Source organism: Nycticebus coucang, chromosome 11, assembly GCF_027406575.1.
Source record: "Nycticebus coucang isolate mNycCou1 chromosome 11, mNycCou1.pri, whole genome shotgun sequence".
NCBI classification, from domain to species: Eukaryota; Metazoa; Chordata; class Mammalia; order Primates; family Lorisidae; genus Nycticebus; species Nycticebus coucang.
Genome location: NC_069790.1, coordinates 106,023,224 through 106,049,642, shown reverse-complemented (window position 1 = coordinate 106,049,642; position 26,419 = coordinate 106,023,224). Strand labels below are relative to the sequence as shown.

Below are 26,419 nucleotides of genomic sequence, written 5' to 3'. Positions count from 1 at the left end.
ATAATATGCCCGTGTGAGACGTGTATCTATGTTTAGCGGTAGTCCTGAATTTGTTTTCAGTCTTGCTGATTTTATTTTGATGGAGTAATTTTTCTCAGGCCGTGTTTTTATGATATCATAATTCTGTCCCCAAACTTTTATGAACTTTAAGTTGAATGAATAAATAAATGAATGAAAGAACATACAAAGGCCCCAGTATGGAACTCAGAATGCCACAGGCCCCCGTGAGTGTCAGCTCCTTTCTCTGCTCCTTCTTTGTCCTTCTGCATCTGGAAGGCAGCAGGGCTCAGCGCCTCACCTACTACTACATCATCAGCCAGTCAGGACTAGCAATGCTAGCCAGGGAAATTTTGCTGAATTTGCCTTAAAGTTTCATGGAGTACAAAGAATTTAGCTTAGATATATGTTCTCAGAGAAACCAATTCTGTACAAGTATTAAGAAGAAAAAAAATTTCCTTATTGGAACAGAGTAAGATAACAGAATAGTACAAAGGAAGAGCCTTGCTGTCTTAAAACCGTGCCTATTAGCTGGAGCCTTTTCTGTTTTTTCTTGGGCAATCATGTAATCAAGAAAAATCCATGATGCTATTTGCATTGGCCAAGATTTTTCAATTGTTCATAGAAGAATGAGGGTAGATTTTTTTACAGGCAAGATAATTTCTGATTGGAGAAAGAATAAGAATATATCCAGGCAAAGGTCAGATGTTTATTTTTAAGCTTCATGAAAAGTTCTCTACTTGTCTGAATCAAATAGGAAAGAGAAAGTCATTTATAGTATTATGAAATTTCTGGACTCTCATGGGAAAGGAGCTGACGTCAGTGTTTGATAAGCTTCCCATGGCTACAAACAAGTGAGACATTGACTCCTGAGAAAAAATGTAATCTCTCTCTTTACAGAGTCAGGGTGTACCTGCAGCTGGATTTCAGTATAACCACCACACGTCAAGAAAGACCTGGTGTAGATGTTTAGAAGTGCAAAGGTTGTGGAAAGGCAGTGACAGTTTTTTCTCTAGCTGCCATCATCATCATCATCATCACTACCATCACCACCATCATTAATATCAACAAGTGCTAATGTTTGTTGAGTTGTTTATAAGGCACAATGTTAATGGTGCCTTTAATTTTTATGCATATTAATTTTTCTTCCTGGCTGCCTTCTGGCCATGTGCCTACATGTGGCTTCCTAAGGAAATAGAACTTACTAAGAGAGAAGCAACTACCAAGATTAGAACTCTCATGATTGACAAAGCAAGCTGAGGAATTATTACGGACCTGTACCTAGAAAAGGGCAAGACCGTATCATTTATCTTTAATCTGTATAATTTAGCACAGTCTCAGGTATATGGGATAAGTTTAATAACTACTAGTTTAGCAAAACTGGATCCCTTTAATTCTGGTAGACTCTCAATCTGTTGACAATCTCTTTAATAAAGGTGGTACTTTAGAAGTTTGGATATTCACAAAGAAGCCATGTCCTGATTCAGTAGAGGCTGCGCGTCACCAAAGCAACTGGATTATTCAATTCGGTCAACTTGGTGAAAAATTTAGGCACACATTATTGATGTAACAAATCTATTTTCATGTTCCTATTATATGATACATTTTTGTTTGTTTAAAGTATTCTTAAAACTTTTTCTTTTCTTTTTTTTTTTTTTTGTGGTTTTTGGCCAGGGCTGGGTTTGAACCCGCCACCTCCGGCACATGGGACCGGCGCCCTACTCACTGAGCCACAGGTGCCGCCCCTTAAAACTTTTTCTAGTGTTAGTTTTGATTACTGATGGAAATTTAAGAATCTAAGGACAGGGCGGTAAGTTACTTAAGGTGAGCAAAAGAACAAAGCAGAACAACACCCTACATGGAATTATCCTGTTCCGCTTCTCCACCTTCCAGCCAGCTGCCACTGCCCACCTCTCCTCCACCGCAGAGCAGTGTGCTAAGACCCAGTCCAGAGCCTTGAGTTCAGTCAGTACCAAACACATGATGCCTGATGCAGAGAACATGGGCACCACTGGGATCAGGGCTCAGTCAGAACACTTTGCCCGGCCCATGTAAGGCAAAGAGCAAAACTGTCAGTGTGTGTAACCCAGGAAAATTCACTAGTAGATATCATTCTTCAGCATTTTAAAGAAAGGGAGGCTATGCTTTATTTATCTGCACATCAGCTGAAGGAGCAGCGAGTGAAGGCTGCAATCCCATGCATCAGATACAGAGGCCTTTGCACTACAGAACTGGTAAAAAGTCTTCCTCACTCTCTCTGTTCATCATCACCCAGATATCTGTTTGTTATTGTCTAGGAAGCTGTGGACATCAGCAAACACAACAAAATAACAATGCACAGGGGACCATTTTGTGCACAGGGCCCTGGGAAGGGCCACTGGAATTCCTCTGCTCAGCCTCCTTTTGACTTTTTCCCATAGACCTTGTTCCTGCACTGAAATGTCTGGAATGCTTGGTGGGGATGAAGTGGGTTGGTCACAGGGCAATTATGCTTCTATCATCAATCAGAGCAGCCATTTGAGGACTGATTTCCAAGTGACTAGTGGTATCACAAATGGGTTAAGAATACAAATACATAGCACTTTTGCAGCAAACAGAGCTTTCACATCCCTTTTTCCAAATGATTTTCATGGCAACCCTGGAGATCAGTAAAACAAGCATTATTGGCAACATTTTATAAACAAGAGCTCAAAGGGCCTAGAGAGGTTAAGTAGTTTACCCAAGTCATTTCAGCTAGTGGTGGGAAGAGCTGGGTCCTCAAATATGTTCTTTTTATAAAAAAATTATTCTACATCTATGTGATTAATGAACAACCAAGTTCATTTAGCGGGAGCTGGTCAGTTTTTATTTTAGAACAAATCCATCCCTAAATCTGTTTTTAGACACTGGCTCAATCCACTGCCTGATTTTTAAACACTATCATGGGCTAAGCATTTTCAAAATAACTAGCTCAAGAACTGAATCCCTATGGCCCTTGCAATTTGGCCTATCTTTTCTGTAATCACATAGCAGGGAAAGGGTAACAAGTGATAAAAACTTCAAGCAACCGCCCTAACATCAAAGCACTCGTATGTCAAAATAGATCATCTGTCAAGTCCGCTATCCACAGCAGCTTTCCTGGGGGGTCCCAGTCACAGTGGTGGCATAGTGATATGTGCTTTTTTGAAATTTGAGGTTCCACATGATTTACTTTTTAAAATACTAGGAAGGGAACAAGTTATCTCTACAAATGTCATTCTCATTCAATTGATTTTAGGCACGCTTCTTGAGTGGAAGGAAAAGTCCTGCCCATTTGTGTTCCTCTAAGTGGGTCTTTTCTGAGAACATCCTCCTTCACATGGAGAAAAAAATTTGAGATTTGCTCTTTTATTATTCCTATCTCATGAGACAAAAAGTCAGGCCCAGCTTGAGGTTCCATTTCCAGTTATTAAGTGAAAGTTACTAAGGACACAGCAGAGAGGAAGGAAGATAATACTCCTGCCCTCACAGGGCTAACACTTTAGAGGGAAAATAAATATTGAACTATTTATGTCACATTGATTGATGTATCCCCAGGGACTAGCATAGCTCTGAGCACATGTTAGTTCCTCAATAAATGTGTGTTAGGTGGATAAATAAATGAGGTCTCCAGATGTTCAATTTTGTCCATTTCTAAATCTTGATGAAAACATTATTATCTGGTGCCCTTCTTCCCAGGGCCAGACTGAAAACGGAGGCAAAGTGGGCAGTTGAAATCCACTAGAACCTTGTACTGACATTTTCCTGGCAATTACATTGGTTGATATGATGTATTATTAGCTGGTTGATAATAACGTGGACAATATTCAAACTTCAATCTCTTATAGCCACAAATATAAACCTACGCTTCTATCTTTAAAAAAAAAATTGTGTATTATTAACTAAATGGAGGATGATGTTCAGGTACAGATGGGTCAATGAAATCCATTTGCATACTGATACAATAGTTCCAATTTGGACTTCTCCATAATAAGTTTATCTCTAAAAGAGAGCATTTTTCAAACATGACAATTGCCCTTATTCATATGCCAAAAAAAAATTACCAACAGAAGCCTCATTAGGTTCAACATTTATAGCTTGAGTAGATTGAATTAAATGAAAAGGCTAAATCAATTCAACGAAAACTTTTGGCATTTGCCACCAAATAACTATCGGCCAGTTCTGTGTCTCTCTGCTGTGAAGGCTGTTCTGGCATTACGCAAGCACAGTTATAGGCTGATATGCATAATGGTTAAACTTGTTTTGGAGCTTTGTAAGGAAAAGTTGTAAGATACGCTTTCCAGAGACAAGACACCAATGCTCTTGTCGTCGGAACATAAAAATGTGATTGTGACAAATTACGGCTAAAGAATGAAAAATAAATAACTGTTGAATAACTTAAAACAACTAAGCTTACATACCAATGCTATCCCAGAATCTTGAGCAAAGCTACAAATACTGCATGTGAAATATGCAGGCAGGATGAAGGAGCACAAATCAAGGCAAACATTCAATGTGCCCAGAACTTAACTGATACTGAGGCTGCACAGATACTCGGGTTATTTTAGAAGTGCTTTTTCTCCCACTGTCTACGTCCCTTCAGTTCCTGATGCAGCTCAAAAGAAAAAAACTCAGAGATCACAATGAAAACTATCCTTGTTATGTTTCTGTCTGTCTGAACCCAAATGAGGGAAGTCCATGAGCACAGGAACTTGATCATCAGGCCCAAGAATGGGAAATCCCATCTCCACGGTGCTTATATCATCGCAGTATCTCAAGTCGTGCTTGGCAGTTGTGTACTGATGGTTTTCAAGGCCACTTTGTTTGTATTTCACATTACAAAAGACCCCAAATCATCAAATCTATAAGGTCACGTTGTCTCTCAGTACTGTACTACAGATACCCATTTTATTATAGAAAATATACAAGTATGTATTTCATTTTAGAAAGTTTAGAAAATAAAGAAATATATGTAGAAACCAATGTTAAAGTCTGTTTTAATCACTCCCACCCTGAGATTACCATAAAGTTTTAATATATCTCTTTCTAGTCTTTTTCAGCAAACACATATGATTCTAGTTAGTATTAGAGCAAATTTGATGTTGTGCATTTGATGTTTTTCACTTATGATATGTATTTTCCTATACCATTCTTTTAAAGACATTCCCCTGTTATTGAACATTGAGAGTATTTGAAGTTTGAGCTATTACAAGTAATTTTTTTTTTTTGAGACAGAGTCTCATTTTGTCACCCTCAGTAGAGTGCTGTGGCGTCACAACTCACGGCAACCTCAAACTCTTGGGCTCAAGTGATTCTCTTGCCTCATCCTCCCAAGTAGCTGGGACTACAGGTGCCCACTACAACACCCAGCTATGTTTTAGGGATGGGATCTTGCTCTTGCTCAGGTTGGCCTTGAACCTGTGAGCTCAGCCGATCCACCTGCCTCAGCTTCCCAAGTGCTAGGATTATAGGTGTGTGCCACCGTGCCTGGCCCTTATTACAAGTAATGTTGTGAGGGATATTCTTACACATAAATTGTTATCATTAAACCTTTGTCACGTTGTTTTGAATTGCTAGGTAATGCAGAGGGCTTATAGTGTTCTACCAGTGATCCTCAGGAGAATCTGAGAAAGAAACTGATCACATTTTCTTTCTATGAATTCTTCTTGTTTCCAAATCACCAACTGGAGAAGTTGGAACAGTAATTGTAATGCTGTCAAAACATTTGACATTGAGTTACAGTAAGTAACAGCAAGACAAATAGTAAAGACTTCTTGTGTCATTCATTCACGGCCAAGATTATACAGGATGTCCCAAAAGTTGCCCCTCAAGTCAGCATAGATAGGGAAAATAGGAAATTATACCTAAATGCACCTTTATTTAAAAAAAATTCATTTAAAAATTCTACAAAGAGGTGGCTAACATGTACAGAATGTTTTGTAAATATCTGTAAAATTTTATAATGAATATTTTGTAAATAAAAGTACTGTTCACTACAATTTCCCATTTTCCCTATCTATGGCAACATTAGGGGTGACTTTGGGATACCCCACAGAAGCTACCAAAAAACAAAGTTGTCTTTCAAAACCTGATTTTTTAAGATGGACCAATCTGAGTCTTGATAAATGAGATAACTCAAAGGTGTGACAAATTAAATTATTAAAATCAAGCACATTATACATGGGCATGTGCAGAGGAAGGATTGGAGAGAGAATACGTCTCAGGAGTGGGGAACCCCCAGCATGTCACGGCAGAGCCTGTGCAGGTTGAGAAAGTCTTTTAAAGAAGTGTCCAAGGTGGATTTAATGCTTAGGGGGTAAACACTCTGAAGATGGGGATTAACCTTTATACTCTTTACAACTACAACTCTATCCTCTCTACAACTCACAAAACATCCTATCACCACTCCCTTGTTTCAGCTAACAGAATATAACTGATACAGTCCACGTCCCCCAAGTTTTTCCCAAGTTAGCAAATGACATCCGATGTTCAACCTGGTTGCTTAGGCTCTGGACATGGAAATCACTCTTGACACTTCCTTCTTTCTCATCTCCACTCCCCACCACTCCCCACACAGCAAAGCACTAAAGCCAGGAGATTTTCCCTTCAGGATACTGGCTTGAAACATTTCATTGCTACCACTCTAATTGAAGCTCTGTCATCTCACCTGGACCACTCCAAAGCCTCCTAACTGGTCTTCCTGTTCTAATCTTCTGCAAGCAATTATATTTACAAAAGCATTAATCTGATCATGTCCCTGCCTGCTTCATAATGCCTTTAGAATACGGACCCAAATCTCCACCTTGACCCGGGAGGCCTGTGGGATCTGACTCTGCTTGTCTCTCTAGCTTCCGCCTGTGCCTCTCTTTTGCGAACCATCCACACTAGCTTTCTTTCAATCTCTTGCATAGATCCAATTTTTTGAGGCCACAGAGCTTAGGGCATGCTGTTTTCTGACACTAAAGCAATTAAAACATGGTTCTAGTAAGACCAGCATGCTTTTTACTCGGATGATTCTTATCCTTCCTCAAACTCACTAAGTCAAAGTTGGACTAGTAATTGCAATACCCTGTAAACAGTGATTTTTGTGTGTGTTATAGCACAATTACAACACAGGACTTTCCAGTATCTTATGCATTTATTGCCAAGGTATATATATATGGTAAATTAAAAATTGTTGCATTAGACGTACAGATTTTTGAGTTTTTACCTCCATATTATGTTATTGTATTTTGTAAGTTTCTATTATTTATCTTCAAGTACAACTACAGCTTGTGATGATGGTTGTATTTGACTACTTCTTTAATTTCATGTGTGTCTTTCCTACCAGAATGAAGGTTCTACTGCAGTGGTTCTCAACCTTCCTAATGCCGCGGCCCTTTAATACAGTTCCTGTGGGTCGCAACCCTGCTGTACGGGAATGTGTCTGCTTTCTTTACTACTGATTCCTCAGCACTTTGTGGTTGCCGGCTGTGTAGCAGTCACTCAGAAAAAAAATATATGAAACATATCAGGGGCCAAAAACCAGACAAAATATTTCAAAAGAGTGTCTAATGATTAGATAGCAGTGGAGATCTACAGATTCATCATCCCTTTGCAAAGAAGATATTCATTAAGAGGGTGGCACTTGCTAAGTGCTCACTACACTGAAAGAATAAATATATGGGTAAATATTTATAGGCTATCAAAGCAGAATATGGCAAGTCTAAACGAAAAGCAGACGACTATCCCATAGTCACCACAGGAAAACCTAAAAGTAATTTTCTTTGCTGCTGCAACTTTTCTCCAGAAGTTGTAGTTTGAAAGAACAAGTAAGAAAAGCAGGTAAGCATGCTTTACATTGTAATAGCTGAACCAGGCATTATCTCATCTGATTCTCCCCAGAACCCTGTGAAATAGTGTGTAATCCTCATTGGACAAACAGTCAAGTCCAGACTCCAGGATTACTCTCCAACTATAGTGGATCCAGAACTCAAATGCCTATTTTCTAACCCTTGAGACTAAATAATAAGAGCAACTTAGAGAATAATGGGGCAGCTGATGCAATTTTGTTCTAATTTCCTGCCCTTTATTTGCGACAAAGCTTTTAATAAAATTTGACAGAGCTTTTAATAAATTGATACAGCCTTTCAATAAGAAACAAATACCCAAATCTCTCCAAGTGTTCCAGCTCCAAAGACCAGATTTTAGTCCCAGCTGCTATTCCTAATTCTTTTTAGATTGCTGAGTTTTTATTTTTCTTTCCAGCCATACTTAAAAATATGCTGTGAGCCACATTTGTCTCTATTCCCTTTAACCCAGTGAGAAAACACTCTCGAGAAAACTGCCCTCAGTGCAGAGGACCAACTCATACCCCAGCCGCAATGTTGGCTTCTTTCCATATAACCTAATATGGCTAAGAAAATGTTTGACTGGAACAAGTGAGGATTGCCAAACTTAACAACTTTTTAGTAGGAAAAGTGCCACAGAGTCCTTGTTCAGACATAGTGTGATTTCAGTTCGGATGTGGTGCTAACCCATTGACAGGGATGAGACCGTGATTGTACTGCACTGCAACAAAATCCAGATAGCTGCCCCCTTTGCCCACTGGCAGGCAAGATGAAAAATAAAAGATGCTAAGAAAGGCTCTTGGTGATAGTCTCTTGAACATATTTCTCTTCTTGGGTTATAAAAACCAAGTGACTGGGGGGTACACAATTCAGATTCTGTAGGAAGAAGTCCTCTGGGTTTGTGTAAAATCAGGTAGGTTAAACAGGAGAAGGGATGAAAGGAAAGTCCCCACCTCCATCTGAACCTTAGCTCCTTGTGGCTCCTCCTCATCTTCCCCAAGTAATGCCTGTAAATGACATTCCTGGTTCTTCTCACTCCCAGTTCCATGAGGGATTGGAAGTGCCAATACGCTCCCCACTTTCTTATGTCTAGGCCATTGCAGTTGCCATCTGGCCTAGCATGGAAAAGATTTTAAAGTCACACAGATCTGGGTTTGAATTCTGGATCTGTCACTTACTCACGGGGTGATTTTGGCACATTGTTTCATTTCTTTGTTAAAATGCGAAAAGAATAAATATTATGAGGATTTAGTTAATAAAAGTATGTGTATTTCAAGATAAGTAAAGCTAAGATAAAAACTTAAGCATTAGACATTATCTGATATTTGCTTAATATTTCATTGTTTGGTTTTGCTGTGTAGACAAAGTAATTGGAAGACTGAATTTTCATGCAGATATTCTGATTCTAACATAGCATACCGCTGATTAACTGCCATCTTTCAACCCTTTGAATGTAAGTAACATTCTGTTAGAATAAAGTCTTTCTTTGTTTTAAAAAAAAAATGTGAAAATATTGGCCTTGCAAAGTTGTGGAGATTAAAGGAAGTAGCATGTAGCCGTATTGTAGCTGTATGGCGCCTGGCATGAGGGAAAAACTCAGTCAATGGCAGCCAACTCCCATTTCCTACTTCTGACCTTCTTCCTAATCTCAATAGATTCTTTTGAGAATAATGCCAGATTCATTTTTCCCAACTATGAGGAAGAAAACTAAAGGGAAAAAATACACCCATTGACTTTTGAAATTTGACCTAGTCAGGGAGACAAGGAGATCTGCTTAAGAATTCAACCTAGACTCAGTTAAAGAGAAATTAATGTCAAAACTTCTGTTGCTTTTGGGAGTTAAGAAGCATGTAAGGCCACAGTAGAAGGCTCCTTTGTTTACGTAAACATCTTGACCTTGCTTCACGGTTGTAAAAGGTGAATGGCCTTGCCCACCCCCAAGTCAGCTGGCAGAGAATTAAGGCAAAGGGCTGAAGAGCTCATTTTTTCATCAAATTAAAAGATTTAATTTTATGTCCAGTCTGGACTTCACTGTAATGTTCCTCAATTATCCCAGACCATTCATCAGAGTCTGTTAACACAGCAGTATTGTGGGAATGAAGAAAAAAAGAACTTTTCCACCCTCAGAGGGAACTTGATACTGTGAATGTATACAGCAGGCAGGAATTTGGAGTGACAAAAGTATAAAGCATCCCAGCACTTTGTCTCTTTTTTGGGAATTCTCAGAAACATGGAGATAAAGGCCCTGGTTTTTTTTTTTGGATCTGAAATTAAAGAGTCGTCTGTGAACAAGTTGGGCATAACCAGGTTCTATATTTATGAACCAACAATGCAAAACAATATTACATGTAAAATTTCTGTTATCATGACTAGTTTAGATGATTCGGGCAACAGTTGCTGTGTATGAAAAGAACCGGTGCTAACGGACCTCGATTTTAAATTACGGTGACATTCCTAACTAGCCGTTGTGATCCCAAGTCACAGACTCTGCAGGCCTCAGTCTCCCAACTGTCAAAGCATGAAGAATGGGCTAGAAAAACACTGCTATTTGTTGACTAGGTGGGGAGGAGTACTCAGGAAGAGTTTCAGAGGAAAGATAGGCACAGACCCAGCTGAGCAGAAACCCACAAGTCACATGGGTAGGAGGGATTTTCACAGCTTATCTGTAGGGGTCAGGGGAGGCAGGCCTAGGTTCTAGGATGTCATTCTTTGGAGTAAACAAGTAGGGACTAAGATTTTTAATATAAATGGTTTGGGAAAATTCAAATACAGTTTGTAGAATGATAGGAAGCATGGAGGAACTCAACTAGAGGTATAGGGATAAGTCTGGAGATGCCTGAGACCAGAATTAAGAAGATGACCGGGGAAACTAGAAAAAAAGGTAGTTTATGGGAAATTGAGAAATGTGTATTTAATTCTCTCAATGAATCTCAGTCTCCTCAAATAAATCTGCAGAGGGATCCCTCTCGGTTGCAACATTCCAAACTCTGACCTCCCAGTCTAAGAATTGAGCGATTAATCATTTGGAAAGTTAATATACAGGAAGAGCCAAGATAATTTTTTATTGTGAGTATAAAGTGACCTTATACTTTATTACATGCTTATAGGCCTTTACATTAATTGCATAATTGGATATAAAATTTTATAAATTGTATATACCAATAATTAACTCCAAGCGACTTCAATGAAAGGGAAATCTTCATTTGTTTTTCTTTTTTAGATGAAGTCTCCCTTTTTTACCCAGGCTGGTCTTGAATTCCTGGCCTCAAGGAATCCCCTGCCTCAGCCTCCCACGTAGCTGGGATCACAGGTGTGAGCTACCACATCTGGCTTTTCATTTTTCTTAAAGAATGTACATGAAACTTCTACAAATCTGAAAGTTAAATTATGAAATTATCCTTACACAGAGAAAAAAATGCCAAGTTTCACATCACTTTTTAATGCTTAGAAATATTATAGCAATTTGAAGACCTTGAGCTACCCTAATAACTTATTAAAATAAAAGCTTTGAAAGAGAAAATAAAAACAAATTTCTAGTAACATTAACAAAGTTAATATTTTAATGGGGGTATGTTACATCTTCTTACCAGCTCTATACCCTAGAATGAGATGGAGTTGGGAGGGAAGGTCAGGTCTATCTGAATGTGTGACCCCATCCATTGTTCATTTCACTTGACTTCATCTTGTAAATGTTAGTTCCTGCCTCCTTTGCCAATCTCCAATCCTTCTCATTTTATCTAAATCTTAATACTTTGAAATGATAGTTCCAAGTCAAATAATAGAAGAACCTTTCCACATTATTAGTAGTAAACACTTGGAATATATTACTTTATTTTTCTTTTTTCTCATAATTTGCATTTATTTTAGGGTCAATTATAGCTAATATTGGCAAGGGTACAAACAATTAGTTTTATATACTTTTTTAGTTTTACATACTTAAAAATATTTTAGATTAATATGAGGGTAAATTTTCAGATTAATATGAGGGTACAAATGTTTAGGTTATGTTGTTTTTGTTTCTAAGGTAAAGTTCAAGTTGTAGTTGAGCCCTTCACCCAGGGGACATGCTGAACACCCTCACGTTGAGCTCATTAGGTGAGAACCTGTCAATCATCCTCACTCCTCCTTCCTCTTTCCTTCATCGCCCCCCCCCCCACTAGAATATACTTGTGTTTCTCTTTCCTGTGGATGTGTGTTGTTTATATATTGGTTTCATAATAATATTGAGTATGTTGGATATTGTTTCTCCATTCTCGTGATACTTTATGAAGAAGAATGTATTTCAACTCCATCCAGGTAAACACAAAAGATGTAAAATCTCCATCTTTTTATGGTGAAATAGCACTCCATGGTATACATATGTCAGAGTTTGTTAATCCATTCATGGGTTGATGGGTGCTTGGATTGCTTCCGGAATATATTACTTTAAATGCAGGTACCAGGCTAAACGTCCCTTGAGGTTCAAGAGGAGTCTATACTTGTTATTGGATGATAGATTTAAAAGGGCCACTGAAGGAACGGTAGGGTTTTAAAAGCCTTAGGGAATAACACAAAATCCAACAGTGATCTCCTTTTGCCATCATCAGAGACATCAAATTCTGAAGCTCAGAACTGACCAAGTGAGATATATCTCAGGTTTCAAAATTTTAACAGTTTAATGGAATGTGTGTGAATAGTCTATTTATTTTTTCGTTGAGAAGCTATTATCACAATGGAAAATGAAAAAAGGCAGAAAACTCCATATGTACAATTGAAGGTAATTGGGGAAAAATTATATTTATTGTAGACCAGTTGTGTGTCAAATGCCACAGCATTTCTTATATAATGTTCCAAACTGTGAGGTATTTTTTTCTCTCCATTTATAGATGAGAAAGTTGAGGCTGGAGAGGTTAAGAAAGATGTCAAGCATCAGTAGAAGTGAAGAGTTGAAACTAGAATGTAGACCTTCATCTATTCTCCCTCTATTACTCCAAAGGGAAACTTACTAAAAAGAAGAAAGAAAGAAAGACAATGTTATCTATTTATGCAGTTATTTTATTCACTCTTGTTTGAATAGAAGCAATTGATGTCTTAGGTCAATCTGATCAACTGCACAAAAACCCATGGTTTGGATTTTTTAAAAGATTGGATTAAAAATCAGTTGTTTCAGTAGTCATGTGTGAACAGGGACTCAATAACCGACCAACTTTGAGTCCCTCAGCTGAAAGAATACAAAAGAACTCAGAGGAAAGTCAATGGCATGTTGCCGCCCTAAACAAGCTGCAGTACGAAAGTTCTGAAACTTGAATTACCCTTCAAGAATAAGGTTTAGGACTGTGAAAAATTAAAAATGTTGCTTAGCCTAGGAAATAGCATATGAATCAAAAATATCATTACTAAGCTTAACTGCAGTCCTAATCTTCCACTTTCATGACATCTAAACTGTTTTGTTATTCTTAATGGACCAAATCCCCCTTCTGGTAATGTTCTGGAAATTCTATTTTTGTGGTAATTTTAAGAAATCATACAGCGTGTTCTTTATATCTGGTTTATGTAGGAGTTAAGACCACTTCAAACATACTTTTCTTTCTTAGTCAGAAGGCTATTTAATATTGTGTCATTCACTGGTTGAAATAAAAGTAGGTTAATCTACAAAAATACATGAACACCCAAAAAGGAGGAAATTGTATCTCTGAGAAATGATTTTTTTTCAAAGTCAGACATCAAAGGCTGCATATTGCACAAAGTTTATTTTGAGAAGCTTTAGTCAAAACAGTTTGGAAACTATGAAATGAGTCATTTTTTTTTTCCTTAAAGAAATGTAACTTTGTCTATTCCCACTGCATTTTTGGTTTGGTAGGAGACATCTTTATTCCACAGGATTTTAAAAGCATGTTTAAGATTCCATAGGTTTAGTATTACATCACTAATGGTTTCTAATGAGATCCAGGCAATAGCAAGACAGGGGGAAAGAGAACAGCACAAAAGCTGAATTCTACAACACCAAGCACAAAGTAAAATGTGGAAAAGTCTCTATGCTTTATCTATTGCTGAAGCCATCTGGATAGAAAGGGGGAAATTCGTATGCAGTCGAACAGATGTATGGATGACATGATACCCAGTGTTTGGCTATTCAGGATTAGTTGTCTAAGGGACTCAATGTTTTACTTTTCATGTAGATGTTTGCTGCCCTGTGGTTATGGTCAAAATGAACCAGTAAATATCTAGATATTTTATGCATCCTGTTGAGTGCTTGAGGCTTCAGCTGCTTCTCTGGCTTTATTCTCATAGACATCTTTTAGGTTAAAAAATGATATAAATTTTCCTTTTGGGATAATTTCTATGCATATATAGGAGGATAAATCTTTCCCAAGCTTCCAGAAAGTCTAGCATTTCAAAAGTAGACCAGGGGACAGTTGGAGTAGGCAGAATGACCTGGGGGCAGTCATTTTTTTACAAGGCATATCCATCAATTCATTTCATCTCAAGGCAATTCCAAAATTGTTGGCTGAGTATGGAGCTTCCATGAGGTGAAGTGCCACAACAGTTACAGTGGAGAGACAGGGACAAATTGAAGCATAGTTTCTGTCTTCAAAGAAGAGACTATCTAGTCAGGGAGCAGGACACGACTAACTATACTTTTATACTCTATGAAGGCAGAGTGTAAAAAATGCAATGAAAACATATCTAACTCTCTTCAAATGAAGTAGAACAAATTTTTTTAGGATTTGAGGAGGAAGTTTGAAAAGGAGATGGTAAGATGAGATGATTGAGACATTTGGAATACTTTCATATAAGGAAGTATCAATGTCTTAAATTATTTACAGTGAGTGTTAGCTTTGACTTATATAATTATAGAACATGTAGGACATTCTAGGAGTATGTTAGGCAAGTTACTACCTTTCTTTAACAAATGCATAACTTACTAAATGTTGTCAAGTTTCTTAAGGAAATCACTAAATTATGACATTCAGTTGAAGAATAAAACCTGGATCACTCTACTAACATCTTTCTTTCTTTTTTTTTTTTTTGAGACAGACTCTCACTTTGTCACCCTTGGTAGAGGGCCATGGCATCACAGCTCACAGCCACCTCATCATCCTGGCTTAAGCGATTCTCTTGCTTCAGCCTCCCAGTAGCTGGGAACATCTTTCTTGTTCAACAAGTGAACTGATCATATCATGTTCGGACGCATGATTCAAAAACTTCTAGAAAATTTCCCTTCATCTCATTTCCCCATTACCATTCACCAAATAAACAGGTATTCAGTGCAGAGCAAAGAGAGAAAACACTATCCCATGTATCTGATAAACTTCATTTGAGGCCTAGACATTGACATAATAAAAGACAGCTAATTGTACGTCATCAAATGGAAAATTCTAAAAATAAACGTTTCTGATTTTCCTACAAGATATAACTTTAACATAGCGATCAATATAGAGTTGTCTAAGGATTGGCACTGTCTCCAACAAGAATTTGGCAAAGAACCACAAAATTGTCAGCTGTTTTGTGATTTTTTTTTGTTTGTTTTATTGATAACTTAGACTTTCCCCTGTAACATGAGTGTCTGGCCAATAGGAGATTTTGGTGTGTTGTAAGTTATTCATTTTTATAAGAATTAATTGCTAAATCTTTGAAAGAAAAAGTAAATCATAGTTAGAGATAGAGATAGACATATGTATAGTGATAGGTTCAACAATTTCTCTGTTATCTATCTCCCACAAAACTGTTGACTCATTTAAAAAGTTAAAAATAAGAAAGTATGGAGAACATTTTAAAAAATTACCTTTATCCAGTATGCAGACATAACCTTTGTTAACATCTGGTAAACATAATTCTGAATATCTCTATAAATATGTATGTAAAAGAGTAGATAGATGGTTAGAAATAAATTTATATACATGTATAATATTTGGGAATATTACTTATTTAACAAAGAAAAATAACTTTAATCTTAGAAGTGAATAAACTTGAGATAGATTATTTTTTTCAAGAGACAGGAGTTAAAAAAATAAGATTCTGAAAAAAATGAAAAGGCTAGGGTTTTTATTGTTGTTTTATCAATAAATGTCATCTTTCAATATTATCCCAACCCCTGCTACAAAGGGAAATTTGAACTCTTACATTTTTTCCTGGCAGTCCCTTTCTTCCCTATTTAAAAAAAATTTTTATTTTTATCCATTTACATTGTCAAAGTATTGTAATCACAAATTCCAACAGTTGCTTACTTTTAGATTTACATTTGACACATCTAATTATAAATACAGTCTAAGTTTAATAGAAAACAACTATATTCTAGTCACTGATGACAAGTAAATAGTTTGCATCAAATTTTTCCTCCCCTCTCTTTCACTGGCTATTGTGGTTTCATGTTACCACTTAAAATTTTCTAAGGAATATATCCTGTTGTTCACACATTGTATTATTAGTCTCTCTAAAAAGTTTTCTGACATATTGGAAATGTTGATAAATATTTTGAAGTCAACACTTCCTATACTTCCCCACCCACCCTGCCATCCCCCAAGCAAAAATACCTGGCCATATGGCAGAGTAACAGGTAGATTTTTTTTTTTAAACAGGTAACTATAGACATCTAGTGTTTACAAAGAATCTTGTTTTAAATGTTAATTACCAAAGGCACAAGGTATTCCTTCAGAACACTATTTGTAGCGAGTAAACTGTGGTCCAAAAGACTTCTTCCAGTAGCAGCAAAGATGATTTTTCTCCTTGTACTATGACCTTTCTTCAAATAGTTTGTATATCTTAGAATGGTATCTGGATAAGATCACACAACATCTAGACTTTCAAGTATATTTCAGCAAAACTGCCAGAAGCATTTTAGCAGGCGGATGAAATACACTTCCCCACCTTCACCTGTGCCAGATTTCTCCTATATTTTATTGCTCTCCTTTTTCACAACATAATAGAACTGAACATTTGCCCATAGATTTTAGTCATCATCCATCTCTGTAGTGGCAAGATCATCAGAGGTGTCAGTTTAATCTTATTACAGCATAGACAGACCACCCTCTTCAGTAAGGACTGAAAGTTACACTTAGAACATGTCTTAGAAGTTTCTGGTTACCATCTGTGTAGACATGAATTCAAATCCTTGATTTGAATTTTCATGAAAATCAAACAAGTGAATAGTAGGGTGAAAAAAGAAGCTCATTAACAAAAATTCAAGACCATGTCTGATTTTCGTTAGATCCAGTATTTTAGTTCTCTTTGAGGGTATGAACTTATAGGCCAGTGTATGCTTTCAGTTATCTTAAGCCCCTGGTTAAAATCAGGGGTTTTATATGTGCTCATCAGAAGGTACTATAATGCTCTTTACAATGACTTCCTAGATGCCCAAGGTTGGTAGGGATGATTTCAATACTTTTGGACTGGGTTTAGGTTGTGAAGATATTTAAACACTTTTAAGCCATCTGGAGCATCTCAAACATTAAGGGAATGAATATCAATTTGACATCTTGGCATTAGCTCAAAACAATACCTATATATTAAGCATATACTGCGTGCTAAGCAAAGAGGATAAAATCATAAACATGAGAGATGTGGCCCTAGTCCTATTAAGCTTGCAGTCTGGTGGGGATGTAACAAATATTACATTGTGATGTGATAAGCCTGCTCTGGAGAAAGTAGCCATTGTCAGGGCACAGAAAAAGGTAATGAGTCAGACTTGAGTCTGTTAAGCTTTCCTGGGGAAGTGGCATCTAAGTTGAGACTTGCAGGAACAATGGGAGTTAGATGAAAGGAGGTAGGGTGGAATAAAAAATGCTGCTTTATTTCCCAGACAATGTTGTTCATGTTCTCAGAGAGAGGCCTTGTGTTCTTTCTCCCAGACCTCACCTGGAGTCACTGGTCCATCTGGTCAGACTCCTTGTGATCCATTGCTCTTGTCTTGTGCAATCAGAAAAGCTCATAGAGGAGAGAGAAGAGGAAAGTATCCAGGTGTTCTGGATTTGGATTTACTATCTTTCCTTTCAAAGAAAGTTTTTTTTAAAAAAATTGAGACAGAGTCTCACTCTGTCACCCTGGGTAGAATGCATGGTGTCATAGCTCACAGCAACCTCAAACTCTTGGGCTCAAGTGATCCTATTGCCTCAGCCTCCCATGTAGCTGGAACAACAGGTGTCAGCCACAACACCTGGCTATTTTTTAGACATGGGGTCTCACTCTTGCTCAGGCTGGTCTTGAACTCCTGAGCTTAAGCAATTCACCTGTCTCAGCCTCTCAGAGGCTGCTGGGATTACAGGCTTGAGCCAGTACACCCAGCCTAGAAAGGCCTTCTTAAAAGCAGACAGCCTGGATTTTCCTTGGTGACTCAACATGATGAAATCTCTACCACACAGGCCTGGCACCCAGTTTCCTGTGATTTCCTCCTCAAGTTTTCGATCTATGAACCAAGTGTATGGTGCCCCACGATCATACTAATGTACACAGCTATGGTTTAATAAAAAAAAAAAAAAGTTTTCCATTACAAATAAACAAAAATGTTGGCACGGAGGCTACTGCCACCAGTTGACTGCCTGGTTCCTGTCTTGGAGAGTGTCATAGACACCAACTTCACATCACGACCAGCCACCTCTTAGAGCTGCCCACAGAAGCTCTGGCACAATGGTGGGTCATTGGGTTACATTTTCCAGAGTGGGGTGATAATTACAAGATTTACTGAGCAGAGAAATATGACCCATTAAATTCAGTCTAAAAATAATTTCTGCTCTGAAAAAGAAAATCTAATTACCTTGCTCTTCACTATGAAAAATTGGCTTCATCTGGATAAGGAGACATGGAACCTTCCTTTGAAGTAGACCCTACATTCTTAAGTATCACTGGCAGAGTCTGGGGCCTGCTTCTCATTAAATAATTGAAATAAACCTCCCCCAAACAAACACTGAAGGTTTCAAAAGTAGAGAAGTACATGGAAAAAAATGCATATGTACTTTTAGTCCAAGGCCTTCCACAAAAATTTGTTATCAGAAAGCAGTTCACTTTTCCTTTTGTCGGCTGGCGTTAAAACCTAAGAAGAAAGTATGGACGAGACTCTACTTCAAACTTTCAGTCTTACATCTATTCTAGACATTGTCAGATTTGATGTTGATCTTAAGGTAGTGCATTTCCTATTTATGGCCTTTTATCTTATCCCTTTCAATTAATTTATTTAATTCATTTATTCAACTCAATGTATTGCTAATAAAATATGAATCTTGTAAAGTGAAATACTGTATTTCTTTCAGAGTAATTTTGCCTTTAAATTCAAAATAGTATAAGCACTTTATGAGAAAAAAAACCCACAACAACCCAACCCAACTGTGTGGGTGTAGAACTTGCCTCTTTCTTTGAGGAGTAAGCTCTATGTCTACACAACTCAAGAACAGTTAACCAAAACATAGGGTAAGATCTTACGGGTTCATCACAGATCTGGCAAGACCTAAATGGATTGAGTGTTAGAGTGATAAAAACTATAGTTTTAGAATTTCAATTTTGTTGCCACATGTCTGTAACTTTTCAGGCACATCTTATATATGGAGAAATAAAAAAATAATATTTTCTATTTTAAAAGACCCCTTTGATCATGGAATGAGAAAGATAATTCCTACTTCACTTAGCTTCTAAATGCTTTGCAGCAATGGGATTTCTGGCTTCTCAGATAAGTTTTATCATTTAGCTTTTGTATACTTCCTAACTTTGTTCTGTTCCTTACAGGTGGGGAATTATAAAGACAGTTTTGTTTGCCTCTGCAAAGGGTGGAGTAGCATTCAATAAACAGCAATCAGGTATTTTCCTGCCAGAGGCAGGGCTTGTAGAGAAAGTCTGTGGTGCTTGTGAATTATTTCCTGTTCTAAAGTCCTTTCTATGTGAATAAAGTTGTGGATTGTACCAATGTCAATTTCCTGGGTTTTGATATTGTTCTGTAGTTATGTAAGATGTTACCACTAGGGAAAACTGGGTAAAGGGTGCTTGAGACCTTTCTATACTATTTTGTAACTTCCTGCTTATCTTTTCTTTTATTTCAAAATAAAAGTTAAAAAATTAAAAAAATAAAATAAAATAAATGTCAGTGATTTAAAAGACCAAATCAAGAAAAATATCCTTTCAAGCCAGTTCAAGGTGAATGCCCATATGTTGAGACTCTGATTGTTAAATACAACCTTTTACTTTAATGTCGTCTTGTCCAAGCCTTCCAGCCTGTCTACCTTGGATTCCTCTGGAAATGCACACTTGACAATTTTGACTCTACATGAGAACACTAAAGATAAAAAATTAATATAAACATAAAACTGAAGCAGTAACAACTTCCTAGCAAATATGAACAGCACTGCATTGGTTTATGCTCTACAACAAATAATCCAGGTCAGCAAATTCTGTCTTTACTCCTCTGACAGCGTATTCCAAAACAGAAGACATGTGATTACAAAGTCAGGAAGAAAACAGGTTTCACCAGAGAAGTTTAAGGACATTTAAGTTCATTGTTCTACCTTCTAACCAGTAGAGTCTCCCCTACCGAAGCCAAGGAATTGTCAATGAAATGTAACTAGTGTTGGAACCACTGGAAATGTCTTCTCCTGTGCCTGACTGAACACGTTGATTGTATGACCACACAGTTCACTTTAAAATATCTTTACTCCTTAAATTTTTCTTATTCATTTTGAAACTCACCAAATTCTCTGGCGAGCTCAGTAAAAGTAAAAATATCAGTATAAATCTTGCAAATTAATTGATGTCATTTATATAAAATAGCCAACTGATTGCTTAAATTGGCTGAACAGAAAGGGACTATTCAGGAATGGGTTTTGTCTCTGAGCAGGTACACGTGATCTGAGAATGATGTCATAAGCTCTTTCAAATATTTTGGTGTCGATTTTAAATCGCAAACTACATAAGACTAGTCAAGTTCCCGCTTCTTCCAGCATGTAAAAATTAATAAGTAGAAAATCCAAGAACTCTAACAATCTCCTTCAATAAATGGTTATGAATTGACAAACTGTGAGGTGTCTGCATTTGAAGCCATTTGTTGGTCCCTGTGTTCTTCCACCTTACTAGGTACAGAGCAAAGCTAGAAACGTATCTGTTGATTTGAAATATCACATTACATATAATGAGAAATAGAGATAAGCTCCAATTTGATGTAAAATTTAGCTTTCTTTTAAAAGTCTATAGTCCATATGTGTGCTACAAGCTCTGGCATTTTTTCAGAAAAATAAAATTTTAAGGCTGGACTATGACTCCCACTGGAAGGGAGTTATACATGTATCACTGAACTAAATTAGTAAACCCTTAGCTAGGCTGAGGGAAAACAGAACAGCACTGAGCAAAACTTAGGTTCTGGATCTAGACAAGAGGAGATAGGACAAGCTCACAGCTGAATGAGCCTGATGAATGCTATAATACGATCGTTATTTTAAAAGAAAGATTCTTAAGAAACTGCTATTTCACAAAAGAAATATATGCCCATTAGAGGATAGTGGGTTTTTTTGTTTGTTTGTTTTATAATTAATAGACTTTGTTTTTCAAAGGACAGATTTTTAAAATGTTATATTCAATAACAGGTTCATTAGACAATATCATATATTTATAAATTATGGTAAGCATTCTGCCTCCGTTTTCATTTTCTCTATGAATTTGCTTCAAACCAGATTTCTTAGTTCAACTAGTTCACTAGATTTGCTCAGTTAAGTCAAAACACTAGATACCACCAGCTTCCACAAGGTAAGCAAAATTCTGGATTAGGACCTTATAGACCTAGTTCTCGTTCCTTCAATTTTAAAACTCTGGTGAGTGAGAGTCACCCTTCTAGACAGAAGGATATAATATTGGTGACTCAGCAGGACCCAGTGACGATATTACATAGCAGCTCATTCCAGGATCATGGGGGTGATAATGAACCTGAGATCATGGCACATGCCCAACACGGAGGCCTCAGAGAGATGAATAATATCACTACAGTACATGAGACCTCTACAGCCAAAACTATGTTTAGTAAATATTCGTATAGCAAGAGTGAAATGTGGCAAAATCCCAAGCAGGGCCGCCTTCGTTCAGAAACAATGACTGGAAGCATCCCCAAGAGACACTGGGATGGGGAAGCCTTGCTAGCACTGGGAAGAAAACAGAGGCCAAAAGTTCTACAACTGAGGACCAGCCATGGGGACCACATGGAGTATACACTCTCCTCTCATCTCTTCTAGTTCTGTCTGTCTCACTGGCATACAAGCAGCTCCACAGTTGCTTCTCAGACAATACACATAGTCTAAATCCTAACCATAGCTCTGTGTGCTGGGATCTCTCCCACTTCATCTACAGAGGCCAGTCAGTAAGAGTTGCAGCCAAGGGTTGGAACAACCCATGGCATCACTTGTCTGGGCAGAATGAGGACACAATCACCTAAGGGACATCAAGCAATCTGGTCAAAAGTCCTGTAGCTCATCCAGGGTTCTGACATTTAACTTAACCATTTCTGACAGTGGAAGATGGGAAAAGCTAGACCAGGGAAAAACAGAGAATGAAGGGTAGGAACCAGGCACAAATGTAGACCAAACCTAGACATGGTGAAAGACCCCAAGTTAGGGCTTGAAGGGCATTATCTGATCTAGCTCCCTTATTTTACAGTAGGAGAAATTAAAATTCAAGTTGGAAGAGGAATTTATCCAAGGATGTGCAGTCAAGACCAGCACTCTGCTCCAATAGGGGTGTGACTTCGCTCTGTTCTCTGACCTTCTGGATACAGTGAACACTTCTGGATCAGCTGCACTAAAGCATTAAATGAAGTATGGAATGAAGACCCTCTGCTCCAGGGCTAGAGCATATCCTAGCACATCCTATCTTCTCCTCTGAAACCTTGGATAATAAATTCTGCTTGATTCTCAAGGATCTTTTGATTGAAGGTACAATGTACAAAAGGAAAATGGTGGTTTTCTGTAACATACAAAGATTTTACTTAGTATAGAGACAAGAAATAAATTACAGCCAGGCCTCATGTAATGAACTAGATTTTATTTTTATCTTTTTAAGCATTTATTGGCCATTTAAAAAATTTTAGATAAATATGAGGGTACAGATAATTAGGTTACATTGTTTGCGTTTCTTAGGTAGAGTGTCCAAGTTGTAGCTGTGCCCCTCAACAGGAGGTATACCTTTACATTGTACCTGTTAGGTGAGAGCACACCAATCCTTCTCTTTCGTCCTCTCTCTACTCTCCCTCCTTTCCCTCCAATCCTTGAGTTTAGTTGTTTTTCTTTTGTGTGGGCATATATTTGTCTACTGGTTTCATATTAGTATTGAGTACATTGGATACTTGCTTTTCCATTCTTATGATACTTTACTAAATAGAATGTTCTCCAACTCTATCCAGGTTAATACAAAAGGTATAAAATCTCCATCATTTTTGGCTGAATAGTATTCCATGGTATTATCTCAACATATGAATAGATTAATGAACTAGATTTGAGCAAATCAGGCATTGAGCTTTTTCATCCTCCTGGGTCACATGTTGCCTATCATCTGTGGATCTTTTTTCTTTACTCATGGCAATATTTTGTTTATGCATATCACTTATGTCCCAACATGGCAATTAGTCTCAACTCTACTTCAAAATCTCTCAGCTCCAGTACCTACCATTGACTGTCACTGACCCTCTGTTTTAGTTTAAGTTCTCAAAGATAGAATCCTTAACTTATCTCTGTTTGGGTATGTCATAGGCATTAGTCAGCCTGATGAGTTAGTCAACATTGGGGTAAGCATCCATCTGCCTGTAGTTAAAGGATTTAGGTTGTGTGATCCATTCATCATCACTCTGGGGGCTCCTTCAATGAGAGTATGATCAACTACCTCCTCATGAAAGCTCTTGCATGTCTGAATTTTGGCAGCAACTGTAATCCAATGCTCGGTGTCTCTTGGTGAGAGGTCTGGGCCATGAACTAAGTTTAGAATGTGGCCATCTCAGAATGACAAATAAATGACTGAACATCGTTTATATAGTCAAGGCCCAGGATATGAAACCTAAACTAAGCTAATCATGGCAAAAGAGTTCTCCTTGTTGAGGAGGAGTCCTTGCTCCCTCACAGTTGAGATTATTTGAAGATAAAAGATATTTGTTTGTTAGCTAAGCCAAAGTTGCCCTCAAAGAAATGGAGGTCTCTTGATTACAAAGGGATGTGCTGGTTGAAAACAACCCCACCACATTCAATGTACTTAAAAGCTGTAATTTGACAATCCACCAGAGAGGAATACTGTGTGCAGCATCGTACTTTGTCGCATATCCCACACATCAATTGGACAGTGAGGATAGAAAACATCAGAGTGCTAGGGGGACTCATCAGAGTGAGTGATGTAGGACCATCAGAATGCTAGGTTCTCAACAGGTGAATCAATATCTGTTGTTTTTTTCTAGCCTGTTTCTGTATCAAAATATTCCCAGTGTTTGTTTCCAAAGATAGCAGAGGACTCTGCAATAGAAAATACACTTTGTGTGTTTTTAATCTTCTAATATTCCCCTAAATTTGAAATTCCCTCCTTTGAGTTACTCATAAATATTTATTCAAAACTGAAATGATTATATATTGAAGGATGTTAAAAAATACAAAGCAACCAAGCATATTTGTTTGTTTTTTTTCTTTTTTTTTTATTGTTGGGGATTCACTGAGGGTACAAAAAACCAGGTTACATTGATTGCATTAGGCAAAGTCCCACTTACAATTGTATCATATTTGTTTCTTTATCTTTTAATTTCATGATAACCTATGCTGCTTTGCACTTACTCCAAAGAATGAAAGTTAAGGTAGATTGCTAGAAATCAAACGTTGGTAGAGTCTTATCACTCTACACCAGTGGTTCTCAACCTGTGGGTAGCGACTCCTTTGGGGGTCTCCTGCATATCAGATATTTACATTATGATTCATAACTGTAGAAAAATTACAGTTATGAAGTAGCAACGAAAATAATTTTATGGTTGGGGGTCACCACAACATGAGGAACTGTATTAAAGGGTAATGGCATTAGGGAGGCTGAGATCCACTGGTCTACCTAATTTATTCCCCAACATCAGGGGCTCTTATAATATCTATAACAGATAATTTAAAACATTTATATTTTAACTTCTAGGCTGAAAATACATGAGATAATTTGTTAAAAGAGTAAAAAACTTTTTAAGTCTACATAAATATAAAGACTAGCTATTATCAATATGGTAATTGGCTCTAAATATGCATAATAATATTGATTCTTTTTACTTTTAGTTTGTCTTTGCAGCATTTGAATTGCCTTTTTACTCCTAGAATCACCAGCTGAATTAATCCCATTATTATTCTGTGGGGATTTCTGGCAAATAAGTTAATGATATACAGAGAAATGTCTAAACTCATTAGAGTATCTTGGAAAAAATAATTCACAGTTTTCCCTAGTATGCCCATAGATTTTAATTGATGAAAGTGGATATAATTCTACTCCCTTAGCTGTCATCTTTGCAGTTATTGTTAGACTACTCCAAATATAAGATATTGGGCTAGTAGGAAGTAGCAGAAGAAAGTAAAGAGGAAAGAGAGTTGGTAGGATGAAGAACCAAAGCTGGGACAATAAGACAGTAGTCCTATAGAGGACTAGGTGAGAGCATAGAGCTCTCAAGAAGGGGCAAACAAGATGGTTAAGGTGGGGAAATTTTAATAACTGGAGGGGCTGGCATGCATCCAGAAGCCTTTATATACACATACACTAGACAGGATCAAGTTCTAGAAAATATACAAGTCTGGAAGGTTGGCACACAAGAACCGGGCATGAGGCTATAATAACCCAGAAACTTTAAAGTGAGTTCTGGCTCATGTACTATACTTCTTGGGCTGGAGCCTCGGGCAGGGTTTTTGGACCTGGAGGTAGAAACAGGAGAGCCACATGAAAGATAAAAGAAAGTTACATGCTGACCAGAGGAGGTGAATGGGGGGACTCAGAGGCAAGGAGAAAGAGTAACAAATGCTTATTAGTTGACTTTTCTGGGTCTTTGCCAATCACTTTGTATTGTATTATATTCTTGACTATCAAACCATCTATTGCAGCTATGTGTTGAAAGACTTCTAATCATCCTACCAGTCCTCTTCCAAACAGCCCATATCTTTTTATACCCTGCCTCATCAAGTCCCTCCAGAATCTGGCACTCCTGTTAATCCAGGTTCTCCAGGTAGCAGATGCCAGTATAGTATTAAGCATGAAAGAGATTCATTAGAGAAATCCCTCCCAGAGAAATGGAGGTGTGCACACTATTTTTCAGCCTAAAGAAAGTGAGAAAAGACCCCTGGGAGTCCTCAAAACAAAGCTGTTCATCAGTGAGTCCCACATCTCCCAGGAACAGACCTGCCTAGCTCTGTTGGAAGTGTGGCTCCCACAAGAACACAGATTTTAAAGTGTAGCTGCTGAGGCATTATTACACTCCCTACTGCAGAAGATCTGAGAGGTCATTTTCACGGCCACCAGAGCTGACTCAACCTTCACTATCCTTACTCCCGCATATTCACCTTCACTGCCATCAGGTCAGAATATTCTCCATATAGCCTCACAATGATATTTCTCTCGTTGCTTTTTAATGTAAACACCTCCCTTCAAAATACTTTTATTTTCTCACTATT

At 37.6% G+C, this 26,419-nt stretch overlaps 2 protein-coding genes across 10 annotated transcripts in view; one reads left to right on the top strand and one right to left on the bottom strand.

The window, feature by feature from the left end:
• Window positions 1–7,429, top strand: part of CYREN (cell cycle regulator of NHEJ) — a 275,649-nt gene extending 268,220 nt beyond the window's left edge. Inside the window, exon 2 of the transcript XR_008383690.1 lies at window positions 7,325–7,429. The gene's annotated coding sequence lies outside the window, so the exon portion shown is untranslated. The remainder of the gene's footprint in view (window positions 1–7,324) is intronic.
• The window catches only part of CALD1 (caldesmon 1), a 221,655-nt gene that overhangs the window by 127,915 nt on the left and 67,321 nt on the right, over window positions 1–26,419 (bottom strand). The window lies entirely within an intron of this gene.